General features: G+C 24.6%; 1 pseudogene; it reads right to left on the bottom strand.

Annotated features, from left to right (window-relative positions):
* LOC108694758 overlaps window positions 1–1,696 on the bottom strand; it is a 2,460-nt pseudogene extending 764 nt beyond the window's left edge.
* Between the last annotated feature and the right edge of the window lie 7,235 nt (window positions 1,697–8,931).

The raw sequence follows: 8,931 nt of genomic DNA, 5'->3' as shown, positions 1-8,931 counted from the left end.
CTGCAAAATCACTTTATCGTGTCTCTCGTTGTATCGCGGCCATTTGTCTTTCAATGCTCGGCTCAAACGCGTTCATCAATTGCGTTCGATACCGATCGCCTGTGATTGTTTCAGTCGGTTTTAACAGTTCATAATACGCCGAGCTGGTCCCACCAAATACAGAGCATGACCTTGGACGTCAAAATCACCATTCTTAAAGCGTTGAAACCACTCACGACACGTTCTTTCACTAATAGCGGCCTCACCATAAGTATTTGAGAGCATTCGATGAGCCTCAGCTGCAGATTTCTTCATATTGAAGCAAAAAATTAAAACCTCCCGCAAATGACGAGAATTTGGCTCGTAAACTGACATTTTCAATCGAGAATAACTTTATGATGCAGACACAAATCGACTAATGTTTCTATGGGGTTATGTTGACAGATGCCCAAGTTTATTGTATGACGTCTATGATTTATTTATTTCGACCACCACTTACCGCTAAAGCCATCTATAGGAAAACGGAAGCAAAGTTGTACACCTAATAAATAATACAAATTTATATTGAAACTGTACTTCGAACTACCCCTTTTTTCCACAAAATTTTATCGGAGATATGCACGATTCTCATACTACACAAATCATTTCAACGTAATCCCATTCAAGAGCTTATTTACTTTTCGTCTAACTTTAATTAGATTCCGAAATATCAGTATAAACATATTAAGTCGAATAACTTATACATATTTACAATTGAGCAATAGATCAAAATTCTGTTAAAGTCTGAAAATAATTTGCAAATCTTATTGAGTTGAGGAAAAAATTTCTTCATATTTTTTAATTCAAACTTGTATATACAATGTCAAAAATGAAAATTTAAATTAAAAAAAAAGTGTTATAGCTTGAAATCTCTATTTTCGAAAGGTTACTATATTTTATGAATTTGGTAATTTTTACATTTCAAAAACTACGAGCTGAAAGAGATGAAAAATTTTCTTTTCACTTTGGGAGTCTCTTACGTGCCCAAAAAAAAATTATGAAAAGTTTCGGCTACGTCCTGAAATCTTGAAGCTTTACTTACAAAATCATTTTTTGAAAATGTTTCTATGATTTTATGTTCCTTTTTCAAATTAAGTAAAGGAGTATTCTGACTTCGATTATTCTGATAAAAATCATCATATCGCAATTTAAAAAATAGATTCTTAAAACTGAAATTTTGCTCTAGCGAATGATATAATTGTAACGAAAATTTCGCAATAAACGAAATACTTTCGCAAAAAAATTTTTTTTAATATGAAGAAACTTTTCCCATGATCTAATATTTTAGCATTTTTTTCCCCTTTTTGAGTTTAGTACGCCAAATTCCTTTTTATATTGTAGATTTGAAAACTAGACATTAAAGAAAAATCGATTTTGTATTATATAAAAAGAAATTTTCTCTCACAAAAGAAGAAAGAATAATTCTATACAATACATACTATACAGTACATACTATATAGTAGTATCATACACATAGATATCTGCTATTTTCTTCTGTGCTATTGTGTTACATGATCCTATAGTCATATAGCATTTGTGATATTCATTTCGTAGTGTCGTTACGGAGAATAGCAACATCAATTACATTATCGAATTCATCGGTATAGTGCTCCACTGCAAGAACATACAGCAGTACGTTCATAGCAATGATTAATGCGATACGGCTTAATTGAGACATTGTTTCCATAGTTATGATACTTGATGTATTAAATTATCAATGAAGTCGTTTCATTTTATACAAATCTTACTTAATAAAAAAACCACGTGATATATGTACAGATGGAAAATGTTTACAGAAGATCAATAAGAAATAAAAAGCCTTTGAGAGCCGATACTGAATTATTATTGCAATTACGTTTTATTGTATATAATGGAAATAGACGTTTCAATTCTTTTAATTTGGATACTTTTCAGTAAATATATTAATGATAAGACTAAAATATATACATTAATTAAATATAAAATTCAATATTAGATTGTTTGAATTTACATATTTGTTCGACGTAACTATGAATAATGTATATTTGAGTAAGTCAATTCACATCCATATATCAATGTCCATTAAATTAATAAGTTTATTAAATAATCATTAATGTAAAATTTAATAAATAAGATTAAAATTAAATATAATTACTTAAAATTTACATGGCTGTTTGAGTGTTGACATATTATGCGATGTTGATAACTCGCTGTCATGGATCTCATGAGAACATTTGTCACAACTAGAATTATAAAAAGAATAGAATTATAATTGAATAGAATTATAAAAAAGGGAGAAACATCAATTTTTGGAATTAAAGTGAATTAAAGTAGAATTTCTATAGTATACAGAAGATTTAGCAATTACGATTAAATGCTGTTAAAAGTATACAATTCTATGTACAAATTTTTTTAAAGACATTACTTAATTTCTTACGTACTATATTTAATGATACTTGTTTTAACGATAAATAGTAATTTGGAGTTAATTTTTTTAAGTGAAAATTAACTTGATTCAACAATTTTTTAATTATAACAACTTAAAAAGATTTTCGTAATCTAAATTTTCAGAGCTACATAAATAGAGATTACATCACTACATCTTTCAAGTAATTTTATTATATTACGAGAAATTTTAGTTTAAATTTTTATTATAAAAATATGTAATATTAAAGATTTAAAAGTCGTAATAATTAAACTCAAAAATTTCTTCGACACTTATTTAAACAATATTAACTTCAATTTGATTATTATTATAATTAAATGTGACTAATAAACAATTAATATTTGTACATTATATATTTTTGAAAACGTATACTGACAAAAGCATACATAAGGTATATAAGTTCTATTCTCATAAATTATTAATATGTGATAACTTTTTACAGTTAATTGCATAGGCAATTATGTAGTAATTGCGCATATATTTTTATATTTTCAGAATCTGCATAATTATTATATTATAAAATGCATTCTGATTTCTAAATATATTCATAGAGTTTGTATTCTGATTTCTAAATATATTCATAGAATTTGTATTAAAGGCTTAATAATCTTAGATTGCGAAACTGAAGTATTAAAAAAATTTTATTTATGTGCAGTGTTACAATTACTACCTCAAGCGCAACTGTACATAAACGTTAAAAATGTTTTCATAAAATTATTTATTGTTTTTTTTCTGTTGATTTTTGAAGCAACGAGAATAATATTTTAGAAGCCATATAAATAATTTATTATATTGATTGAATTTATTATATTGATTAACTGAAAAGTTTTAAAAATCTGTATTATGTGTTTGCCATTCATGCTATTGGAAACTCGTATACCGAAGCGGTTAAATATATTTCCGTCTGCGTGCGCGTATAATTTATATAAACACCAATTATCTAATTAATACCAAGAATCAAAAAATAATGAATATACATAAAACAGATGACAATTGTGTTGTAGCTATTATCCAATAAGATCTTGAACTTCTTAACCAGGAATTTCAAATTGAATTTCTATTTTTAATTTGAACTTTCCTTGTTGATTTCCCGTAAAATATTTGTCAATAAATAGAAGAAAAGATGGTATTTCAATAATTTATGAGAATCATTAATCCTCATAAATTATCAGGAATGATTTTTCTTATCGTTACGATATGTTTATCATTATTATTTATTAAATTTGGAAGAGGATATAATATCAGTAAAATTTTTCGTTATATTAATAATCATATATTTATTATGTTTATTATGTTTATTAATAGTTAAAGTGTTCTTAAAACAATATTTTATTTATTTCATCACGGCAATTAATTTTGTTAATTAAAAATCATAATGTCATATTTATCAAATCTTAATTAATTAAAGCCGGTATTCATAGTCAATTTTCCTCTTCATATTCAAGATCATCTTTACTTGAATTTTGAGATGTCATGGACCAATCAGAGAATCGCATTAGCGTCTTAAGACATTACTTAAGACGATCGAATTTTGAAATAAAATCCGACTAGTAACTGACTATAATGTTAACACAATATATGTTTTGAAGGCAAAATATACCACACACAGAAAAATTTTTTTTTATATCTGAGACATTGATTCCACAGTTAATACTTGATATATTAAATTATCAATGAATCGTTTTATTTTATATAAATTTTACTTAATAAAAAAATCATGTGATATATGTAGATGCAAAATGTACAGAAGATTTAGCAATTAAGATTAAAAGTGCTGAAAGCAATTGTATATAGACATTTTTTTAATGTTTTATTTAATGTTTTACCTACTATATTTAATAATATTTGTTTTTATAAATGATAATTTAGAATTAATCTTTTTTAATAAAAATTAACACAATTGATTAACAATTTTTGAATTACAGTAACTCAAAAAGATCTTCGTGATCTAAATTTTAGGAAATCTATATAGATAGATTACATCAATACATCCTTGAAGTAATTTCATTATACTATGACAGATATTTACAAAAGCAGATATAAAAACTCTAATCTTTTTAAAATTTTAATAATTACTCATGCTATATTAATTTCGATATAATATTTTGAAACACAAAACAATAATTATCTGGCAATATACTTATTTGTCGAATTAAATTTAGAAAGAATTGACTATAATAATTGAGAAAAAGATTTTAGTTATTGTATATTTTAAAATATAATTGTGCTCATAAAAATTATTTCTAAATTATAATGTAGAAATATTGTACATTTAACACAGTTAAATTAAAAATTTTAGAGTTAAACGTCTTCTGATATATATATAAATCTTTTAGAAGTATGAGAATTTGAAAATAATTGGATTATCATTCCTTGTATATGTATATATTTATTTTTTCAACATACTGCTGGCGCGTTGTCTTCGCAATTAATTATTAATTTTCAATTATTGGATTTATTCTTTGAGTATCATTCTTATACTTTATACTCTTCTTTACTTCTTTTTTAATATATTTCTTGCTCTTGCATTTAGTTTGAAAATCTTTGTTAAATATCCTTAAAATCGAGATCATCGTTAATTAAAAAAACTGATTTACAAATATAATTTTAATGTGTAATAATTAAATGGTATGATATTTCATGCTCTATTTTTTGTTATTTCTTGAAATTTATTAGATTGATAATGGGGAGGATGATTGTAATAAACAGCTAGGATGTTAGATATTTATAATTTCAATTCGGCGAACACGAATCTAATTAAATGGAGTTACATGTAAAACTGACGATTATTTAATTAAATTAAATTTATTTATTTCAGAAATGATTGCGCGATAATATTCAGACTTTCAATACAATCAGTCTGAAACATTAATAATATCTCCTAAATTAGATATCCCCTAAATTAGAAAGAAAAAAAGAAAGGAAGATTTTTTTTTCTAAAATTCTTTCTTTCTAATCTAAAGATGGAATCATATGATACTCGATCTGTACATAAACGTTAAAAAAATCATATATATATACAACGTACATATGCAGAATTCGTTCATGCATCAGAGCAGGTATGCTATCATTCAAAAAATTGAGCATCGTATGTTTTCACCTTAATTTAAGAAGGATTATTAGCGTTTCAGACTGATTGTGTATTGAAAGTTCGAATGTTATCGGCGCGCAATCATCTCTGAAATAAATTTGATTTAATAAAGAATATATGATGTATTATATTTGAAACACCTAAGTTTGACAATCATTTATTTTATTTATGATTTATGATTTTTGTAGTTAATCATATTATATTGTAAATGTTCTTTATAATATCTTTTTTATTGAAAAATTCTTCTCTCTTCTAGCTATAAATATTTGTAAAGTAATACAATTTATTTTTGTAGCATTCCTATTAATACAAATTGTTAAATGAATTTCAAAGTGTTAGCCAATATAATTTGTAAAATGTCTTTCTAATTCCACTAGATGTCCTTTACAAATATTATTTAATTTATCAGATTGTAAATTATAATTAATTATAAATTATTGTATCACATTAATTTATCGGGAAAATTCGAATACAGCGTTTCGAGATCTATTATTTATTTGTGTTTATTTGTGTTATCAGCAGTTATGTTTGAGCAGATCTTTTTTTCGTATCTTCTAAAGTTTTCGTAATTATTCTATCTCTATTTTTCAGATTCATTTGAAATCACTTAATACCTTTTTCAATTATTACTTTTTGCTTTTCAGTACATTTCTTGCATTTAGTTTGGAAAGGCTTCACTGAATCTTTAAAACCGAGAAGATTTATATATATTTATTCTAGTAATTAATTTCATTTCTGATTAATAAATTTATATAATCTAAATACGAGAATTAAAGGATAAGAAATTCAAAAAACTTTTTTATTTCTGCTGCATTATTTTTTTGTATGACAAATTAATTCAGAAGCAAATTCGGTTTTGTAAAATATTTGTCGCGTACATCATTGCTTCAATCATCATTTTTGCTGAACTTTTTTCAATTCTTAAAAATTATATACATTTATAATTAAGCAATTTTTATTAAAATAAAGCTTGTAAGTAATAGAGGAGTTCTTGTTTATTTCTGATGTTTAGTTCGTTGAAAGAATTTTTTATTTGGCATTGTAAGTGGTTTGCAAACTATATAAATACTTCTACGTTAAAAAATTTTGTTTTAACTAAAAAATTCTTCACCAAAAAAAAATAATTTGATAATAGTACAGAAATACCTATAAAAAATCTCTGCTGTGTGTGCTCTCTGTGTCTTACATGATCCTGTTTCCATAAAGCAATTGTAATAGCCTTCTATTAAATCTTTATCGTTAAAAACTGTTTGAATATTATCGATATTATCGATATTCATCAGAGTAAAGTTATCAGAGTAAAGTATATTATCGAATTCATCAGAGTAAAGTTTCTCTTCTGCAAGAACGCATAGTACATTTATTATAGTAATGATCAACGCGATACTTAATCGAGTCATTGCTTCACAGTTATAAGTTATAAATATAAGTTATAAATAAGTTAAAAATTATGATATTTGAGACTATTAAATGACTGCAATAAACCGTACATTTCACTTTATATAGATTTTATTTAATAAAAAAATTTGTGTAAGATATGCAGAAATATAAGGTAAAATTTGATATATACATTTGATTATGAATATTGAAAACACACATAAATTATGTATAGAATATATTTAAATATATTACAATATGTTTTAAGATATAATGTGTACATTAAATTTTCTAAATGCAACATATACAAATATCACGTAAGTAATTTTTTTAAATATGAGATGTCTGTAACTTTTTATTTTCAATGATTTGGTTAATTTAAAAATAACTTTTTCTTAGCAAAATAAATTTTGAATTACGCATCAATAAATTTTGAGTTACGAGTAAATAAAATAGAAATTTTGTCTTTACACTTCAAAAAGCAAAATACATTACATAATTTTATTACGTTATAATTGCGTGTATGTAAAAACATATTATTGGCGCGCTCCGTGTCGATTTTAAATGACTTGATCATTACATCACAAAACATCGGTGAGTCACAGTATTTTTATTTGTTTTATTTATTAAATAGTGTGTATATCATAACAAGATTAAAAACTTATAAAATTATTATTGTAAAAAGAAGACTTAATGTACCAATATTGCATCATGTATCATAATTATGTATCTACAAATGATATCATAAATTATTATTTTATTTATTACTTTTTTTTGTAACTAAGATATTAAATAGTTTTAATAAAAAATCTGAGGGTTATCAATATTTAACTTATGCTCATCAGTTTTCTCTTTTTAAAAACCGGAGATTTTATTTATCTTGCCGAACATCAACAATTGCTACTTTAAAAATTACCATTGGTATTATATTGTAATGCATTCCTTAAAAAAATGTTAAAAAATGTTAAATGTTTATAGTCGGAGAATTGGCAACCGTGCTTACTCTGGACGGAGTATGTTAAGATTTATTAATGCCTTATATATATTCTTAGAATTTAAGATCGCTTATAAGTGTTTTAAATCAGATTTATTTATTGTGTAAATATTCATAAAAAATTATGAATTATGCGTTATGCATAAAAAATACCTAATAAAGATAATAGATTGCGTATTTCAATTAATCGTTATTATCGGTTTTAAAAGAAAAGAGATAGATTGATGCAATTGGTCTCTCTCTCTCTCTCTCTCTCTCTCTCTCTCTCTCTCTTTCTTTCTTTAAAATAATAGTGGGAACATCTAAGTTGAATTGATCGCTTCTTGTCGTCTTCTTTATTGCATTCCCTACTTGAAGCCAATTAAAAAGAAAACTGATACATTTTAACATTGCGTTCTCTTCCTAACAGAGCAAAGGTGCTGATGTCAGTTAAGATAAAAAATCCTTACTTATCATATCATTGTTAATAATATTATAAAACTTTGTGCGCAATTACTGCATCACTAAATTTTAAATAAATATTAAAACTAATTTTGTATGAAATTATGCATTGTTATATTTCTTTATCGATATATGTCTTTTTTTGAAGAAACGATATAAAATATGTTAAAAAATAGCAAACATTATTTATTGTTTTACTTACGTAATAACAATTCTCTTATTGTTCTTCATGTCACGAATGTAACGTAGCAACGTTGCTGCAGCACCATGTTCTTAAATAATAATAATAAATAATAATAATAAATAATAATAAATTCTTAAATAAATAAATAAGAAAGTACGTAAGTATATTAATTGAATTTTCAAGCGAGGTAGGAGCCAGATTTCAGCAACTTTGTCCAATACTGTAAGATATATTGATCAAAACTTTGTTTGAAATCAAATCTTGAATAAAGTTAATAGTTTTTGCAAAAAAGATAAAAATTAGGCATCTTTTTGGTCTTTTTATATGTATGTCTTTCCTTAAATGATTTTGTAAATAATTATACAATAAAATAATTTTTATATTTTCTTTTACTAGAAAAT

The sequence above is a fragment of the Atta colombica genome, unplaced genomic scaffold (assembly GCF_001594045.1).
Source record: "Atta colombica isolate Treedump-2 unplaced genomic scaffold, Acol1.0 scaffold125, whole genome shotgun sequence".
NCBI lineage: Eukaryota > Metazoa > Arthropoda > Insecta > Hymenoptera > Formicidae > Atta > Atta colombica.
Note: the sequence above shows the minus strand (reverse complement) of the source record. Positions and strands in the feature narration are given on the sequence as shown.